Below are 17,993 nucleotides of genomic sequence, written 5' to 3' on the forward strand. Positions count from 1 at the left end.
TTTGTATCCTTTACTACTACAATTTTCATCTTAGTTCTGACCTCTGGAATCATTTATTTAAGTCTACGGTGCTGCAGCAGCACCTTGGTAATGGTTTGTCCCATCCCAAAACTAACTAAATACTGTTAACCGCTGTCTTCAGCATTAAAGCAGTGTATTCTTGGCCCATATATTACCTCACCTCACCTCTTTCTTTGTGTAGATTACTATCATCATTAAAGAGTGGTGTTCCAATAAATATGATATCAATAAGCATCACAAATGCCCACTTAAAAATAAGAATACTGTGTTTGTTCTTTCTGCTGTTACCAAGTGGGGAAAAAAGAGCTTTAGTCTAAATCTGGCTGCCTTCAAAGTGCACAAGAAAAAAAACTAAGAGGTAATAATAATAACAACAACAACGACAATAATAGTAATAGTAATAATAACAATACATTTTATTTGAAAGTGCCTTTCAAAACACTCAAGGACACTGTACACAGCAGAATAATAAAAGCACATAAAAGCAAGCAGTTTTCACAATCATAAAAGCGTAAGACATAAAACTAATTTAAAACAAGAGTGGAGAGGTTATGTGGGATGAGTTATTTTGAACCAGTGATTTTTGAGTTGGGACTTAAAGAGAGAGAAGGAAGAGATATTTCTTAAATCAGGAGGTAGGGAATTCCAGAGTCAAGGAGCAGAGCAGCTGAATGCCCTGCACCCCATAGTGGCAAAATGGGGAGAGGGGACAGAGAGAGAAAGAGAAGAAGATCTGAGACACGGAGATGAAGCGGTGATCTGAACCAGATCAGAGAGATATGGAGGGGAGAGATGATGAATAGCCTTAAATGTGTACAAGAGTATTTTGAAATTGATGCAATATTTGACCGGGAGCCAATGAAGCTGCTGCAGGACAGGAGGGATGTGATGATAGAAGGGGTCCTGGTCATAATACGAGCAGCAGTGTTCTGGACACGTTGGAGCTTGTGGATGGAGTTTAGAGTAAGACCAAAAAGAAGAGAGTTGCAGTGATCGATCCAGGAAGTAACAAGGCTGTGAACAAGAATGGCAGTGGCATGTGGGGTGAGAAAAATTCCTGACCCCCTGACCTCAGGAACATCTGTTCATTCCCTCTTTTTTTTTCTTTGTTTATTAGAAACAAAGAAAAGTTTTGGTTCAGAAAAACACAGAAAAAGAACAACACTGACTCTTGATAGAAGACGCAATATTCAGTGGCGAGTACTTTGTATATCAATCAATGACCTCCTAACAAAGAGGTTGCGACCCTTCAACCTTCCTTATTCACAAATTATGTAACATTCAGCGTTCGCTTGTCTTTAAATAAAGACTTGAAGTGAACTGTGAACACTGAAACCGTTTGGAGTTTTTTGTTTATATTTGTAATTAATTGGCCCTCAGTGCCCACTGTGAAGTGCAATTCACAGGTCCCCCACTTCTCTCACTACCATTACAACAGTGACACTTGCAATCAGGCATCTTTTCATCCCCATCACATTTTTGTGCTGTGAATACAATCAGAGCTATAGAAAGATGTTGTGTGACACACAACAGGCTAAGCAGAACAATGGGTCAAACTGGGGCCTGCTTGTTCATATGTGAAGAGGATAGTGTGATCCTACCAAACTGCAAAGTCTCATTACATCCATTCATCTTCCTCATAACAACTTGTAATGCTCTCATCCTACTTTTACTTCTACTGGATGGATGGATAGATGGATGGATCTTGTGTTTACATTTAGCCTTTTCTGCAAAATATTAAAAATGTCATCCCCCTTTTTTGTCAGCTGAGAAAGATAGAAAATGACTATGAGCAATCTGCTCAGAGTGGTATCAGCACGTCTCCCCCAGTGCATCTCATACTGCCCATTTCAGTGTCTGCTCTTGCTCCCCCTTGTCAGACCCAAATGCACAACAAAGGATGGTTTTGGTAGAAAAGAAGTTCACAGGCAGCAAGCTGAGCCATAATACAGAAAACAGGCACACGCGAAGCATGAGCGAGAGACAAATTGCTTGAAAGCCATGGCACAAAAAGAACCACAGTCAAAATGGCAATGTGAACGGGGAGCACCAACCCGTCCCTACTGGTCGCTTGTTATGTTGGTTTCCACCATGGAAATGTGGATGTTTCTGAGTATAAGAGGATGATACTTTTCATTCATGTTCTGTAAACAGCTCCTTTATAATTGCAGCGTTTGTTTTTCCAGTGTTAGAAGTGGGTCGAGACCGTAGCTAACGTCATATACACCGCCTGACTCAGATTACTACAGCTCTGACCTTTTAAGTGAAATTAGTTTGGTGCCTCTGACCCTCCCATGAAGGTACATGGATTTATACCCCACCACCAGAGGGTTTGAGAAATTAATCATAATAGCAAAATGGCAATTTGGGCGAGAACAAATGTCGCAGTGTATTTCAGCAAGAGGAAACTAAATAATTTATTAACATGGATCACCCTGGATCAGCTGCATGTGTTTTTTTATTACCTCAAATATAAAAGAAATGTCAATTTTCTGCATGTCTAAGGTTAATTTCTATATCTGCTGCAATAAAATGTCTTTCCAGTTGTAGGTTGCTTGTTGCCATATTTTCTATGCTACTAATGATTGGAGTGGTCACATTCTCTACATAGGTATGGCTAATACATATGCTCAGTGATATGATAATCACTGAAATAAAAAATAAGTACTCTAAATACAGAGTTTGACATTCAGCAGAAAAACTGAAAACTAATAAACTCTGGGAGAAAAATAATTTTTGAAACTTTATTAATATGGTTAAACTTTAACTTCAAATATTGAGTGTTCTTCACTGTATACTGTAATTGGGATGGATGTGTTTTCCTCATTTTGTAACAGCCAGGAACAAATGACCGTCCCAGATAGTGTAATGACCCCCATAGGTTAAAACGACAGCAACCAATTTTGCTGTTTCCAAGAAGTAATTTTGGCTTCATCGGTTTTGTGTAGCAGATGGCTTTAATAATAATTAACATCCTCTTGACACTCATGCCAGAGGACACGAGTCAGAAAATAAACATTAACAACAAATAACATTAACAACTGTAGTTCTTACCAGAAAGTGGATCCAGAGCAAAATAAAAAATGTGAGATAATAATAATAACAATAATAATAACAATCACAATCATTATCATCATTTATTACATACAAGCAGATGATTTTATAGACTGGCATGGCAGCTGCTGTCAGTTGTGTAATCATGCTTTCCCTGTTTCAGTGGTCCTCTGGGATCGGTCAAGGAGAGCTGAGCTGAGCTGAGCTGAGCTGGAGCAGCAGAAAAGGAGCCGGCTAAGCCGAGCTGACGTGGCTGAAACAGCCTCTGTTCTGTATATACATACACACACATATATATATATTTAAATATATATATACACATATATACATATAAACATTAAAGATATTAAAGATGGCGCCGGTGAGGTCGGCTGCCGTCACGACTGCTCCGACCACTTTTTCTTTGTCTTTGTTTTTTAAGTTAGTTTTCAGCGTTTCTAAATCGGCAAAATCATCACCATTGGGTACATTAGGTATGACAGTGACACTCTTGTTTCTATTGGTATACAATGTACTCACAATTCGAAGTTTTTAACTCCGGATCCGAGCTGGCCGAGTGAGATCTCGAGGGAGAACAAAGGGAAGCGGCGGCGGCCTAGAGGGAAGCGAGCCGGCGTCAGGAACAGGCTGAGAGCTCGTGCACACCGCACACCTCTGCCTAGCATCCTGCTCGCCAACGTCCAGTCACTGGAGAACAAGCTTGACGACCTCAGGGCCAGGATAAAGTTCCAGAGAGACATTCGGGACTGCAATCTCCTCTGCTTCACCGAGACATGGCTGAACCCAGCGGTGCCGGACCACGCCATCCAGCCGGCCGAGTTCTTCTCGGTTCACCGCATGGACAGGACACGGGACTCGGGGAAGTCAAGGGGAGGCGGCGTGTGTTTAATGGTGAACAACAACTGGTGCAACAGTGCGAACGTTGTTCCTCTCACACGCTCCTGCACACCAAATCTGGAACTACTGTCCATCATGTGTCGTCCTTTTTATCTACCTCGGGAATTTACATCGGTCATTGTAAGTGCCGTTTATATTCCACCACAAGCGGACACGGTCACCGCCTTATGCGAGCTGCATGAGGCACTCACACAGCACCAGACACAACACCGGGACGCTGCGCTTATTGTGACGGGGGACTTTAATAGCGCCAACCTCAAACGCGCAGCGCCGAACTTTTATCAACACATCACCTGCCCCACCAGGGGTGAAAGGACACTGGACCACTGCTACACTACGGTCAAGGACGGCTACAAGGCACAATCCCGCCCCCCGTTTGACAAATCTGATCACGCCGCCATCTTCCTCATGCCAAAATACAAACAAAGGCTGAAACAGGAAGTTCCGGTTCAGAGGAAGGTCGCGCGCTGGACGGATCAATCGGTGGCCGCGTTACAGGACGCACTCGATGACGCAGACTGGGGCATGTTCAGAAACAGCTCCGACGATGACGTCAACGTGTTTACGGAAGCGGTTGTGGGATTCATCGGGAAACTAGCGGATGATACCGTGGAGACAAAGACTATCACAACGTTTCCCAACCAGAAGCCGTGGGTGGATAAAACCATCCGCAACGCTCTGAGATCCCGCACCGCTGCCTACAACACGGGACTCATGACGGGGGACATGGACCCGTACAAAGCCGCGTCATATAACGTGCGGAGGGCGGTGAAAGAGGCGAAGCAGCGCTACGGGAGGAAACTAGAGTCACAACTCCAACAGAGTGACTCTAGGAGCCTGTGGCGGGGACTAAGGACAATAACGGACTATAAAGCACCAACAACCGGTATGACGAACGCGGCCGTGACTCTGGCAGACGAGCTGAACACTTTCTATGCTCGCTTCGAGGCTGCAGCTAAGGTCTCCAACAATGCTAGTGTTAGCGGCGCTAACGGCTGCAGACAGGAAGATACTGCCAGCACCGGAAACGTGCTCGTCATCTCCGAGCATGAAGTAAGGAGAGCCTTCAAGAGAGTGAACACCAGGAAAGCAGCAGGACCAGACGGCATCCCAGGTCGTATCCTAAGAGACTGCGCATACCAGCTAGCTCCTGTGTTCACTGAGATATTCAACATCTCTTTATCTCAGTCGGTGATCCCCACATGCTTCAAAGAGTCCATCATTGTTCCTGTCCCGAAGAAACCCCACCCTGCTTCTCTCAATGACTATCGCCCTGTAGCCCTCACCTCAGTAGTGATGAAGTGCTTTGAACGCCTGGTCAGAGACTTCATCATTTCTTCACTACCAGACACACTGGACCCACTACAGTTCGCTTACCGTCCAAATCGTTCCACAGACGATGCCATCTCTCATCTCCTCCACACATCACTCACTCACTTGGACACTAGAAGGGGGAATTATGTTAAAATGCTCTTCATAGACTACAGCTCTGCATTTAACACCATAATTCCCTCCACACTCACCACCAAGCTGGAGCATCTGGGACTCAGCTCATCTATGTGTCAGTGGATCTCCAACTTCCTAACTGGCAGACCACAGGCAGTAAGGATGGGCGGACATGTCTCAGCCTCCACCACTCTCAGCACTGGAGCCCCCCAGGGGTGTGTTCTGAGCCCCCTGCTGTACTCTTTGTACACATATGACTGCGTGGCCACTACCAGCTCCACCACCATCATCAAGTTTGCTGACGACACCGTCGTGGTGGGCCTGATCTCTGATAACAACGAGACGGCCTACCTGAAGGAGATTAGGAATCTGGAGAACTGGTGCCAGAGGAACAACCTCCTTCTAAACGTCAGTAAGACAAAGGAGCTGATAGTGGACTTCAGCACTAAGCAGGAGAGGAACTACCAGACCCCCGTCATCAACGAGTGCCCAGTGGAGAGAGTGGACAGCTTCAAATACCTCGGAGTTCACATCACGCAGGACCTGTCATGGTCCTGTCACATCAACACCGTGGTGAAAAAGGCCCGTCAGCGTCTCTACCACCTCAGACGCTTGAGAGACTTCCAACTGCCCTCCAAGGTGCTCAGGAACTTTTACTCGTGCACCATAGAGAGCATCCTGGCGGGAAACATCTTAACCTGGTTCGGGAACAGCACCATGCAGGACAGACGAGCTCTACAGAGGGTTGTGCGGTCAGCTGAGCGCACCATCCGCTCCGAGCTCCCTGACCTGCACTCAATCTACAGCAGGCGGTGCTGGACCAAGGCCAGGAAGATCGTGAAGGACCTCAGCCATCCCAACAACAGACTGTTCTCTCTGTTGAGGTCAGGAAAGCGATTCCGCTCCCTGAAGACCAACACAGAGAGACTGAGGAGGAGCTTCTTCCCGCAGGCGATACGGTCTCTCAATCACACCACCACACAGTACTGACCCACACATGCAGTTCTTACACACACACTGGACTTTCTGGACTTTGGTTTTGCACGACACTGGTCACTATATTCTTCATTTCCGGTTAATACTTGTACAGCTGCTGTTATTGTGTATATATTTATTTATATTTAGATTTCTTCATACATTCTTATATAGTTCTATATTGTGTATTGTGTATTTTGTTGTACAGTTATTTTATTTTCAACTTTAATTTATATATTTATCTTTATCTTATTCTTCCCAGTTAAATTTACCCTTCATTCTAATTTGTGTTGTACAGTTATTTCATTTTTAACCTTAATTTATATTTTATTCCTTCCTAGTTAAATTTACCCTTTTTAATTTTTCATATTTATTTCCTATCTTATTCATAGCCTTTTCCTTTTTTGTTCTCTTTAGGTCACGAGCAGTTGTCCAAGCATTTCACTACATATCGTACTGTGTATGAATGTGTACGTGACAAATAAAATTTGAATTTGAAACAAAGGAAAACTCGCACTCCAAGTGCAGTGACGTCTGGTCTGTGTCGTACCGAGGCCTTCCTACAACAACAAACCTGTTATATGCTTACGTATTGACTGCTATGCCGGTCCAGCTTGGTTGCTGTGATGTGTAAAAGGAGCTCCTCCTCTTAGTCATGGAGAACATTCTTGTTATCCGGTCTAGAAGACTGGCAAGCACGACAGAACACACACACATTCCCCTCCGCCACTGAAAGTCCAGTTTACAGCCAGTCACAGAGCTGGACTTCCTAATTAGTTTATTCATTCTGTTGGTGTTTCCTGCTCTGCTGCTGTTCTCCCAGCAGACCACAGCTAAGTACACTGCACCTGCCACAGCTGACTGATAGAAACTCTCCATCATTCTGCTGCTGAAGCTGAAGGATCTCAGCTTCCTTAGGAAAGCTGAGCCCCTCCTTGTATACTGCCTCTGTGTTGATCCACTTCAGTTCAGCCTGTACTGTAGTGTCTGTGGGTACTTGTACTCCTTCACACCACCAACATCCTCCCTCAGGAGACACATGGGCCGTGTAGCTGTACTTCTTGAAGTCAGTCGCTCTCTCAGGTCTTTCTCACATTCAGAAGGAAATGATTTCTCCCACACCACTCCACAAAATCAACCATTAGTGCTCTGTTCTCCTCCTGCCCATCACTAATACATCAAACTGCAGAATCATCAGAGTATTTCTGTAGTTGCTATAACCTGACATACTAGGATATGAGGCAGACAGACATGGAGACAGAGTAGATTTTAAGCCCAGTTGCATGATGGGAGACAGAATTAACTTTTGATTTTGAGCCAGATATTTTATACATAATGGAACCGAAAGAGTTAAATGCTGATAAGTTAGCTGCATGATATTTTATATATTTCCTAAAATAGCTCCTGTTTTGTAACCATTTTTACAAATTGGTCCAGTCCATGCACGAGTCCTGACAGAATCAAAAAGTTCGGCTTTTATTGTAATTCCAGCCGGAATCAACACACTAGTTTTGTTTCGTCCTCACTTTTTTCCACTGCACATAACATTTACTGAAAGTGTGTTTAAAGGTCAACTTTAAAGGGGAACTGTCATGCATTCAGCTAAAGTGTGGCTTCAAACCTCTACGTCTGGATTCAGTGGGGATTACCAGAACCCCCCCCAATCCTCCATTATACATACACTCACAGCTGTGTACATGGTTTCTACCTTGTATAGTGAGCTAATGAAAGCAGAGCCAGGATGAAGTGGCACATATTTACACAAAGCCGGGGACCATCGGGAGCTCTGCTGTGAGCAAAAGTATCAACAGTGCATTACAACCAGCAGGCACAAAAATGTAAAACAGCCGTCCAGCTGCTTCAGCTGCTTTATGGCTTGTGTATAATCCAGATATTAAACAGTTTGGCTTCACAAAATGTGCCTTCCTGATACAGATGTGAGGGAATGCATCATTCTGTCTTTTAATTTATTGTTTCTTTTCTCTTTTTTTCTTTTTTTTTACTTTTAAAAGCCTCTCTCCTCCTCTTGAAGATTTCAGGCCAAGGTTCAGTGGAGCTCACCAAAAAAATGATGTGATGTAATGATAAAAACTGATTAAAATGACAGTGGAATTGAAAAATTTGCTCACATAAACTGTTTTTAATGTAACAGGATTTGATTAAAAGATAAGATTATTCCAGACATGTTATTTAATGAAAATAGGCTTAATTTAATCAATCACTTATGTCAGTTGTGAACTTTGCATTGATGTCACGATGCAAGAGAAGGACTGAAGGACAAAACTTCATAAATCAGAAGTTTTAAATTCATGAACAGCCATGCTTATCTGTTATGACCCACTACCTGCATTCCACTGTATCACATCAAATCATCTACTAACTAGTTTCTTGAATTCAACAAGGAGTTCACTGTGCTCAAATGGCCTCCTCAGTCAGCAGATCTCAGTCTAATAAAGCACCTTTGGGAGCTGATGGAACAGATTCACATCATACATGTACAGCCAACAAGTCTGCAGTAACTGCGTGAAGTCATCATATCCATATGGACCAAAAATTCTGAGGAATGTTTCCAGCATCTTATTGAATCTATGGCACACAAAAAAACGAGGCAGTTCTGAAGGCAAAAGGAGGTCTGACCCAGTGTTACATAGGGACACAGAGCTTACATGCATTAGTTTTCTGTGTGAGTTCACAGAGCGCGTGAATGTGCAATCTGGTTTGGAGTGTGCATAATTTTCTCATTACTGAAAACAGCACAGAGGGTTGTTATCTGAAAACAGACACCGGTTTTGCATTTAAATGCAATGATATATATTCTGTATGTGTGAGATGAAGGCTTAAAAATAAGAAAGAAAAACACATTTTTCCCTTCAAGCTAATGGAACAGTTTCCAAAATTAGAAATTTTGTGCAAGCACTGCTAAACAATAACATGTAGCACTATTCTTGGAGATAACAGTGTCCAACGCTCCATACGCCCAAACACCCAGACACAGGTATCTACCAAGTCAACATAATGTTTCAGCCTCCAGGCACTGCTTTCAGCAAATTCCCAATCACGTGTTTATGTTTCAAGCGATAAAACTCTGTACCAGAGAAAGGAATTATGGTTCCAGCAAGAGTAGAGGAACAGGCTCTGTGACAGTTTTATAACACAAGAATGTAGGCAGAAAGAAAACAACTCTGGAGACCTTTGATAATTTACCATCTCCTTCCAACAACCAATATTTTGTTTCTTTTAACCATAACAGCAATTATTCCTTAACCTTTAAGAAAGCGTTTTTTTTTTCTTTTTCTTTTTTGGCAGCATTGGACCAAAATGGAAAAATCTTCATAGGAAGAAAAAGGTCACATGCTGCTGCTGTTCTCCTACTGTTCTTTTCTTTAATTAAGAACTGCCACACGGGGTATTGATCATGAATTCTTTTTGGGTCACAAACATTTTTATTCGTATTCCTTTTTTGTGCTGATAATACAGTGGTAATATCGCTGTGTTTGGCAGAGCATATCGAGGGTTCAAATCCGGGTCTGGACTTGCTTACAATAAGAAGACCAGGTGATTGATAGATGTATTTTTTGTCTGCTTATTTTGTTGTTTTTTGTTTTTTGCCCTTTATCCCCATCCCTCTTCCCCGCTGTTTGTCTTTCCCTCTTTCTTTTCCCCAGTCAAGTCTGTCCCGTATTTAGCAAGTGAAAATAAAATAAACAATAAAAGGTGAATCAAATAGACCATTACGGCAAGGCTGGGATGGTCCATTTGGTAAAGTAAATCCGTTGGGCATCTTTCTTCACCTTTAGACAATAATTCTGATGGCAAAGGAGCCAAACGGGACAGGCAAAAAAAAGAAGACCTTATTGATCCAACCAAAAGGTCGCACAGCAATTATTCATAGAAAAATATTCTGTGCGTGTGGACTGCTACCTAAAGCTAACTTTAAACTTAACCCAATCTTAAATAAATGATGTTTTTGAAATTCACCAAGAAATCCCCCCATCTTTAGTACTGTTATTAAAAACAGACTATTTCTGCAGTACCTATTTTTTCTCAAGGGGAACTTGGCTTTGAGCTTGAGCTCCTTTCCTGCCTCTTACCACTTTTCTTTCTCCAAACCTGAACGGTGCACACAAACAGGATGTGTATTGCTTTGCTTCAGTGGAGTTGCAAATTGCTTGTTTCCCACCTTCATTTTGAGAAGCACATTGTTCTGCCTCGTTTTCATCATCCGTGTCTGCCATCACTCCGGCAGCAGTCGAGAAAATGAAATGAGAATAATGACAATAACGGCATATATACCTTTTTTTCATGGAACGAAAAATGCTCGTTGTAATGTCTCAGTTTACTTTGGTCTGCAGTGACCTAAACTGAAGAGTGGATCTTGACCCAAACTAAAAGGGGTCTTTGCTGAGGTATCCAAACATCAGAGTGCACGTGGGAGATGGACTGTGAGACACAACATAATCTATTTTATTTATATGGATTTCGTTGTAAGAAAACAGTGGAGGTCATAAAATGTCGACAGAAAACTCAGGATAGTGTATCATTAACCTTCTGATGGAAAAACACTTATGTGGGTTGTTCTTCTGAGGCTTGAAAACAAGCCCAAGACTAGGTGCGTGTATACTGCCTATAATAAGGATGTTCACTTGGCCAACATGCACATCAAGTTGTCAGATCTAGTTACAGCCCAGTGGCAAAACTAATCTCATTACCAATATTGGCTGAGAGAGGTTGGACTCAGAGACTTTGTAATAAATATATAAACTCATGTATTGGTATCAGATTAGTGGTGGGGACAATTTCAGGTAATCACGAATTATGCCCAGTCCTGAAAAAGACACCAGAGCATGACATTGTCAAAAAATAGCGATAGTCTGTGGATCTGCGTCACCTCCGGGTTGACGTTTTGTACAAAGTGTCACTCACATTCAGCTTACCTACACCTTATTCAAAAAATATCCTTTTGTTTCAGCCAAATGTGATTCAGTTCAGTTCAGTTTTATTTATATGGTGCCAAATCACATCAATAGTATCTTTCATTTATATTTCTCTCTACGATAAAAGAGAAAACTTATTTTGTTGATATTTCTTTTCTTTCCTTTTCTTTATTTATATCTATTTACTAACCTTTGCTACTTTCTGAGCATTTACATATTGTTTCTTTATTCTTATTACTTTTTTTTAAACTTTTTTTAATCTCCTCTAATATCCCTGCAGACACAAACACCTACACTTGTGAGTAAATGGAACGTCTAATTAAAACCCACTTCTTTCTGTTTGTTTATCCTGCCGCATTTACATGTTCTTTCTCCTTCTTCACGTCTCTCCCACTGGACTTTATGACTGTCATGCATAATTTAATACACCTTAATAATGTATATATCATTAATGCCATATAATCAAGAAATAATTGATTTATTCATTACAAATTATGAATGCAACATAAATGTTGGGCCTGTATTACATTAATGTGAGAGATTAAATGAGATTTTGTTCGTATTTCTCTGACTGATTTAACAGACTTTTTGGGATGAGCAGTTCTTAGTTAATAGAAATTAGATGACATTTAAACCTTTTCTCATTTAATGCTACACACACACACACACACACACACACACACTTCCAGTTACAGATGGATGGGCAATAGCTAACCATGGTTTAAATATATATAGTATAGTATATAGTATATATTTCTGGTTTATATACATACAAGCAGAGACAAACAAAGGAAGAAGGTCATAGTGATAGATGTAGCTATAGAGAGTGAAAGCAACATCAGGAAGAAGGAACACGAGAAGTTCAAGAAACACCAAGGGCTGAAAGAGGAGTCAGAGAAGATGTGGAGATTGAAGTTAAAAGTGGTCGTTGTGGTTATCAGAGCACTTGGGGAGTCAGACCTGCCCCTGGATTCCTGGGATCCAGCAGATTCCAGAAACGACAGCCAAGATCTTTGTGCATCCTTTGTGAAGAGCGCAGTCGTAGGAACAGGAGATCTAGCAACCCTCAAGCTCCCTGACCTCTTACAAAGGACCTCAGCTTGAAGGACAAAGACTCCCCACAGCGTGAGTGGGGTGTTTGTTTGTTTGTTTTATATTATATTCAAAACACAATCATATGCAGACCCAACTTTATGGAATGTCCTCCAAGTGGCTTTAACCTGGTTTTACTGTTTCATGTTAAATGTTCATGTCTGGGGTGGCTGTAGCTCAGACAGTAGAGCAGGTTGTTTATTGATCGGAAGGTTGGTGGTTCAATTCTTGGCTGTCTGGTATCTTGGCCAAATATCCTTGGGCAAGATACTAACCCCAAATTGCTCTTCGATACATCCATCAGAGTATGAATCTGTGTGTGAATGTTAGTTAGAAAATGTGCTTGGGTGAATGCACAAGTTGTATAAAGCACTTTGAGTGCTCAGAAGAGTAGAAAAGTGCTATATAAGAACCAGTCCATTTACCATAAACATTTAAACTAATCATTTTCAGGAACACTAGATAAGGATGGCAGGAGATGAATATTGTTCCTACTTTTCTTTCTTTTCTTTTTTCTTTTTTTTTACAAAATCTATGATATGTATCTTTTTTTAATAAGCTTTCTTCCTAATTTATGATCATACAAAAAAAAAAAAATCCAATAAAAGTGATTAGCTGATTTCCCATGCTGAGTACAGTTTGTTTTTAGTAAATGACATGACAACATTTTTATTTAACTTTATGATTTTCTTTTCTATGTAACTTGTGTTGTAGGATAATCTGGAAATTTCACTAACTGAAGATTGACACTGAAAAATGCTAATTCTTAAGATAAGAAAAGAAAAGTGAATTTAACTTTTTATCACCTGATACCAGATTGTCTACACGTGTCTCTACAGTAGCTGTGATGCTTCAGTTTACAACACTTTCATGACCTCTAGTGGAGAAATGGTTTCTGTCTGCTGTAGTAGGCACTGAGAGCAGCGACGAACTGTACAGGTAAATTTCTTCCACTACACCTCATAATGCTGCTAAAACTATCTTCATTTATCTGGGCAGTTTTCTTACCTGCTCTAAATAATGCTGACTAGTGATGGTTAACATGGGTTTAGACTATAAGATTACTATAAGGGATTGCCTGCTGGAAGATGAGCACATCTGCTATTTTAGTGTCGCATCTGGTTCATAGGAAAAAAAATACATACAAAAATATATCAATGAATTATAAGAGAAAACATAGTTTACATCCTTTTATTATGGAAATTGTGTTTGCTTCCATGCAAAGGTTAGGGTGACTAAATACATTTTTTTTAGATCACTTGTGCTTATCTCGAAGTTGGAATACTGGAAAAAGACATCTTAATGGTTTAGATAGCAAACAAAATTGTTATGTTTTTCTATTTTTTATGGATTAACACAAAGATATTTTAAAATTCATCCATCGATACATCCATTGTGTGAGCAGCAGTCTAAGCAGTGACACCACTGACAACAAGGTAATCCTAAGGCACAAGGATGCCAATCAGTTTGATGAATTTCCACCTTATTGTAGGGGAGAGCTTTATGCACCTGGATAATCCCAGGAACCATATTGTTGTGGGCAATTTACACCTGATTGGTGCGCCCAGCCAAATTGGCCCTGGAAGAGAAACCAAAACAAAGAGTGTCAACAATATGGCTTGTGGTATAAGTCTGCAACACCAGATTTTTGCTTGGAATATCAAGTTTCAGAGTGCATTATTTACTTAATTTTTATTTACATATCTATGATTCTCATGGCATAAAAAGCTTAAAAATGATATCTCAGCTTTGTAACACTTGTAACACTTCGTAACGCTCTTCATCCTTCTCACCACCCTAAGGAAGTTTAGTGTTCATGTTCTCTTCACTGCCATCATGCCATTAATGATTGTAAATAATGCAGTTATCTTGATCATTTTGAAAGCGTCTAAATCCATTTTCTATTAGTGTTCATTTGATGTCATCAAAGGGAAAGGTTGTCTTATAAGGAAGTCCAATGGTCTTGTGGATATATACAATTATTAAATAGTACCATGCTGTCTCATTGCATCCATAGCCGTATAAATGATTATCTACAACAGGGGTCGGCAATCCTGGGCACGCGAAGGGTTAAGTGATGGCACGAGCATAGCTGGACTGGCCATCGGGCATACCGGGCATTTGCTCGGTGGCCGCCGGTCCGAGTGTCAGGTGAACTGAACTTCAGGTAAGAAGTTATGACCTGCAGTCTATCTGGGTCAGATATAAACCAAGTTTAGGTGGAGTTTGTTTTCCTTGTGCTGACTTTTTACAGTCAGTTACAATAACTCATACTGCATACTAGCTAGCATGACGGAGTGTCTATACAGCTGGGTGGGTGCTATGATCTTACTAATAGTGAACTTTATTTAATTCATAAGGTTAGTTAGTAGAGTTGCCAACCGTCCTGTAAAAAGACGGAATTGTCTCGTATTCAGAGAAAATATTACGCGTTTGGTGTTGAGCTGAAAAGGGACGCAGTTTGTTCCGTACTTCAGCTAGAATGGAAAAAGACACAAAGGTGGATTTATTCTGTTACACTGCACAGCTGCCTTTTCTCTCATTCTTTCCCCTCTCTCTCCTGTTGCTACTTCAATCTTGAAACTGATCAATGATCAGCTGATCGGCTTTTCTCTCTTGTTTGTTTATCGCCCACTTTGCGCCAGAAAGAGGAAACTGCCGGATGTCCCACTAAACAACAGCAGCATGTTTAAGCTTGATCAGCTGTTGTTAGAATTTATTTAATAACCTGCTGGTCATGATATCTGGTGATATCAGGACATCTGGTGAGAGGGAAACATGCAGATGAAACCAGGAGATGTCCTTACTGAATCATCAGAGCTGAACAGGTGATGGAGAAACAGGTTTACCTTTTAGGTGACATGGGTGAGAGGGATTGTAATGAATGAGCTCTCCCCCTTTTAGTGTCTGGAGTTGGGAAGGAGCAGTGTGTGTGGTGTGGGGGTATACCTGGAAAGCTGGCTTCCCGGTTGAACACAAGGTGTCGAAGCAGTGGGAAACGCTGTGGGTCAAAATAAAAGAACTGCAACTGACAATTGAACACTGTGTGGGTCCTGATCATTTCACAGTCAGGTTACTAGAAGGCTGAAGTGTTAAAATAGTGTTTCAGTAAGTTATAACGTAGACCTTTGAAGTGTAATTCAAGTAGAACATCCACATGGATGGAATGACTCAAGGTTTCCCATGAAAACATTGCCTGAAGCATCACACTGTCTCCTCTGGCTTGCATAGTAAATCATAGTCTCAGATGTTCCTCAGTAAAGAACACACACCACCATCCACGTGGTATAAAAAAAAAAGGTCAAACCAGACCTTCTTCCTTTGCTCCGTGTTCCAGTTCTGATATGCTCACATCATTGTGGCACTTTGGTCTGTGGACGGGGATCAGCATGGGCACCCTGACTGGTCCACGGCTATGCCCCATACACAACAAACTACGATGCATTGTGTATTCTGACACTAGGGGGTATCCCACAAGGATGCCTTCCCCTTACCCAGTATTGACAAGTCCCTTGATGCTTTGTCAGGTGTCATCCTGTTTTCAACTTTGGACCTTGCAGCAGGTTATAGCCAAGTCCCCTTCTGTATTCCATTTAGGTTGTTTGAGTGGAATAGACCCTGTGCACGAGAAAATGCTAACTTCCTGGTTTGAGACCGGATGTAGGGTTGTACATTTCCGGTAGCTTTACCTTGCGGTCAATCGCTACTGCGAAGATATACTCCAAAATCATGTCCAAAACTCGAAAACGGAAAGATCGCGTTAAGTTACAAAGAGCAGAAGGTGGGAACACTCACCACTGTTGTGTCATAAAAAATCTAATGATCAATTTTGACGTTTAAACAGTTTAGATCGATCAGTTGTTTACATCACTCAACACAAGCAGAACTGCATTACTGCAGCAGAAGACACATCATCCACATTCAGAAGCACATCTCTGTATAGTGACTGGTCTTATGATTTAAACGGGCAAATGTTCAGCATTCAAACTACAGGTGAAGAATAGTCAAACCAGATGTTTCCCCTTTATGTCGATATCAGCTAGTCAGGTACACACCTACACAGCATGTTAACAAACCGTGAAAAAAGCCACACAAAAAGTTAATGATTGCTGGTAAGGGTTTCTATACATTAGCATTTATGAAGGGTATGTTGTGACTTACCTTCAAAACTACAGTGGTCCCTCGCGGTTCACCTTTCACCTCACTGTTTCGCAGATTTTTTTAGTGCAAGTTTGCATGCCTTTTTTTTTTTTTACATCACATTGTGTCCTGATCGTTGCTCCTCCTTGATGTCTCTCCTGTACAGTACAGAATCGCTGCATGGCTAGCAGTGTGACTCTGAAGTGCAGTACTGTATGTCCACGATGTCCACGAAACGTTTTGCACAGTCAAAAAATAAAATTGGCTACTTGATTTCACCTATCGCTGGTTATTTTTAGAACATAACACCCGCGATAAACGAGGGGCCGCTGTTTACAGATACTGAGAAATATAAAATTTGAATCCCTTTTCTCTTTTGCTCTGAGGCGCAGGGGAAAAATATCGACAAGTCGATGAAAATCATTTACAGATATATTGGGTAAATGCCCAAGACATCTATAGAAATGTAAATCGCTGCTCGATTCATTCATTTGCTTAACTTGTTTTGGACCGTAAACAAGGCGCGAATAGGACACCGGAAACAAAGCTCCCCACAGGAGTTTCCACACCGGAAGTAGCATATGCTAACGCGCACATAGTCTATAATGCCCTTTTAAGTTGTGTAATGCCCCGAGTACATTTCAGAAATTAAGGGACAGCATATTTGGGGACCAGCAGTCATTACTGCTCTACTTGGAAGATGTCATTGTGTTCTTTCTACAGTGGAGGAGCATGTGAGTTGTTCTGGGCCATCTTCAGTAAGAAGGTCTCAAAGTAAAGTTGGAACAGTGTTCCTTTTTTCAAGCTATTTGTGTGTGCCTACAGACACTAATAAAATAGAAACCGTTTCTAAGTGGATTTGAGTTCCTTCTTTGGCTCTGCAAGCTACTATTGCTGTTTTGTTGAAAGATTTGCCTAGTTGGCTGCTCCTTTGCATTGCTTAATAGCTGAGCTGACTGGTACTAAGTCTAGGAAACTCAAGAAGGGTTTTGTCTGCAGTATGTTGGGGGAGATTAAGCACTTTTGGTGAGGTTTCCTCTTATGCATTTGAGGGTAAACACCGGAATATGAGCATAAAACCCCATTTAAGTTGCAGCGAGAACTGCAGTGCGAATCTCGGGTATCTGGTAGCACCCCTTGGGCACTCCTCCCTGGCCTCTCCGAGTTGCCTGTCTTTAACTGCATTAATCAATTAATTTTGTTGTTTTTAAGCAATATCTGGTGTTTTAATTAAATGTCTTGTAGTCTGCTACTTAATTTTCAGTTATTTTTGTTTAATGAGTGATTGCCGCGCCTCTGTCTTTGTCAATAACAAACCTGTGTGCCTTCGCAAACACTTTTGCACTAGTTAATATTTCCTGGGGTGAATCCCACCCCCAGGTGGCGTTGTCGGCACCTTTTAGTTGCCTTTTCAGTTTTCTCCTCCTTGCAGCC

At 41.4% G+C, this 17,993-nt stretch overlaps 1 long non-coding RNA gene across 1 annotated transcript; it reads right to left on the reverse strand.

Annotated features, from left to right (window-relative positions):
* Window positions 1-13,732: 13,732 nt before the first annotated feature.
* Window positions 13,733-16,736, reverse strand: LOC146553112 (uncharacterized). The gene is made up of 3 exons (XR_014889406.1): window positions 16,581-16,736; window positions 15,369-15,420; window positions 13,733-13,998 (listed from the first exon to the last, which is right to left on the reverse strand). It is a non-coding gene; the product is annotated as an uncharacterized LOC146553112 (long non-coding RNA).
* Between the last annotated feature and the right edge of the window lie 1,257 nt (window positions 16,737-17,993).

This window comes from Mchenga conophoros, linkage group LG18 (genome assembly GCF_057382185.1).
Source record: "Mchenga conophoros isolate Kocher_MC1m ecotype Shallow Benthic linkage group LG18, M_conophoros_male_GT1.1, whole genome shotgun sequence".
Classification (NCBI taxonomy): domain Eukaryota; kingdom Metazoa; phylum Chordata; class Actinopteri; order Cichliformes; family Cichlidae; genus Mchenga; species Mchenga conophoros.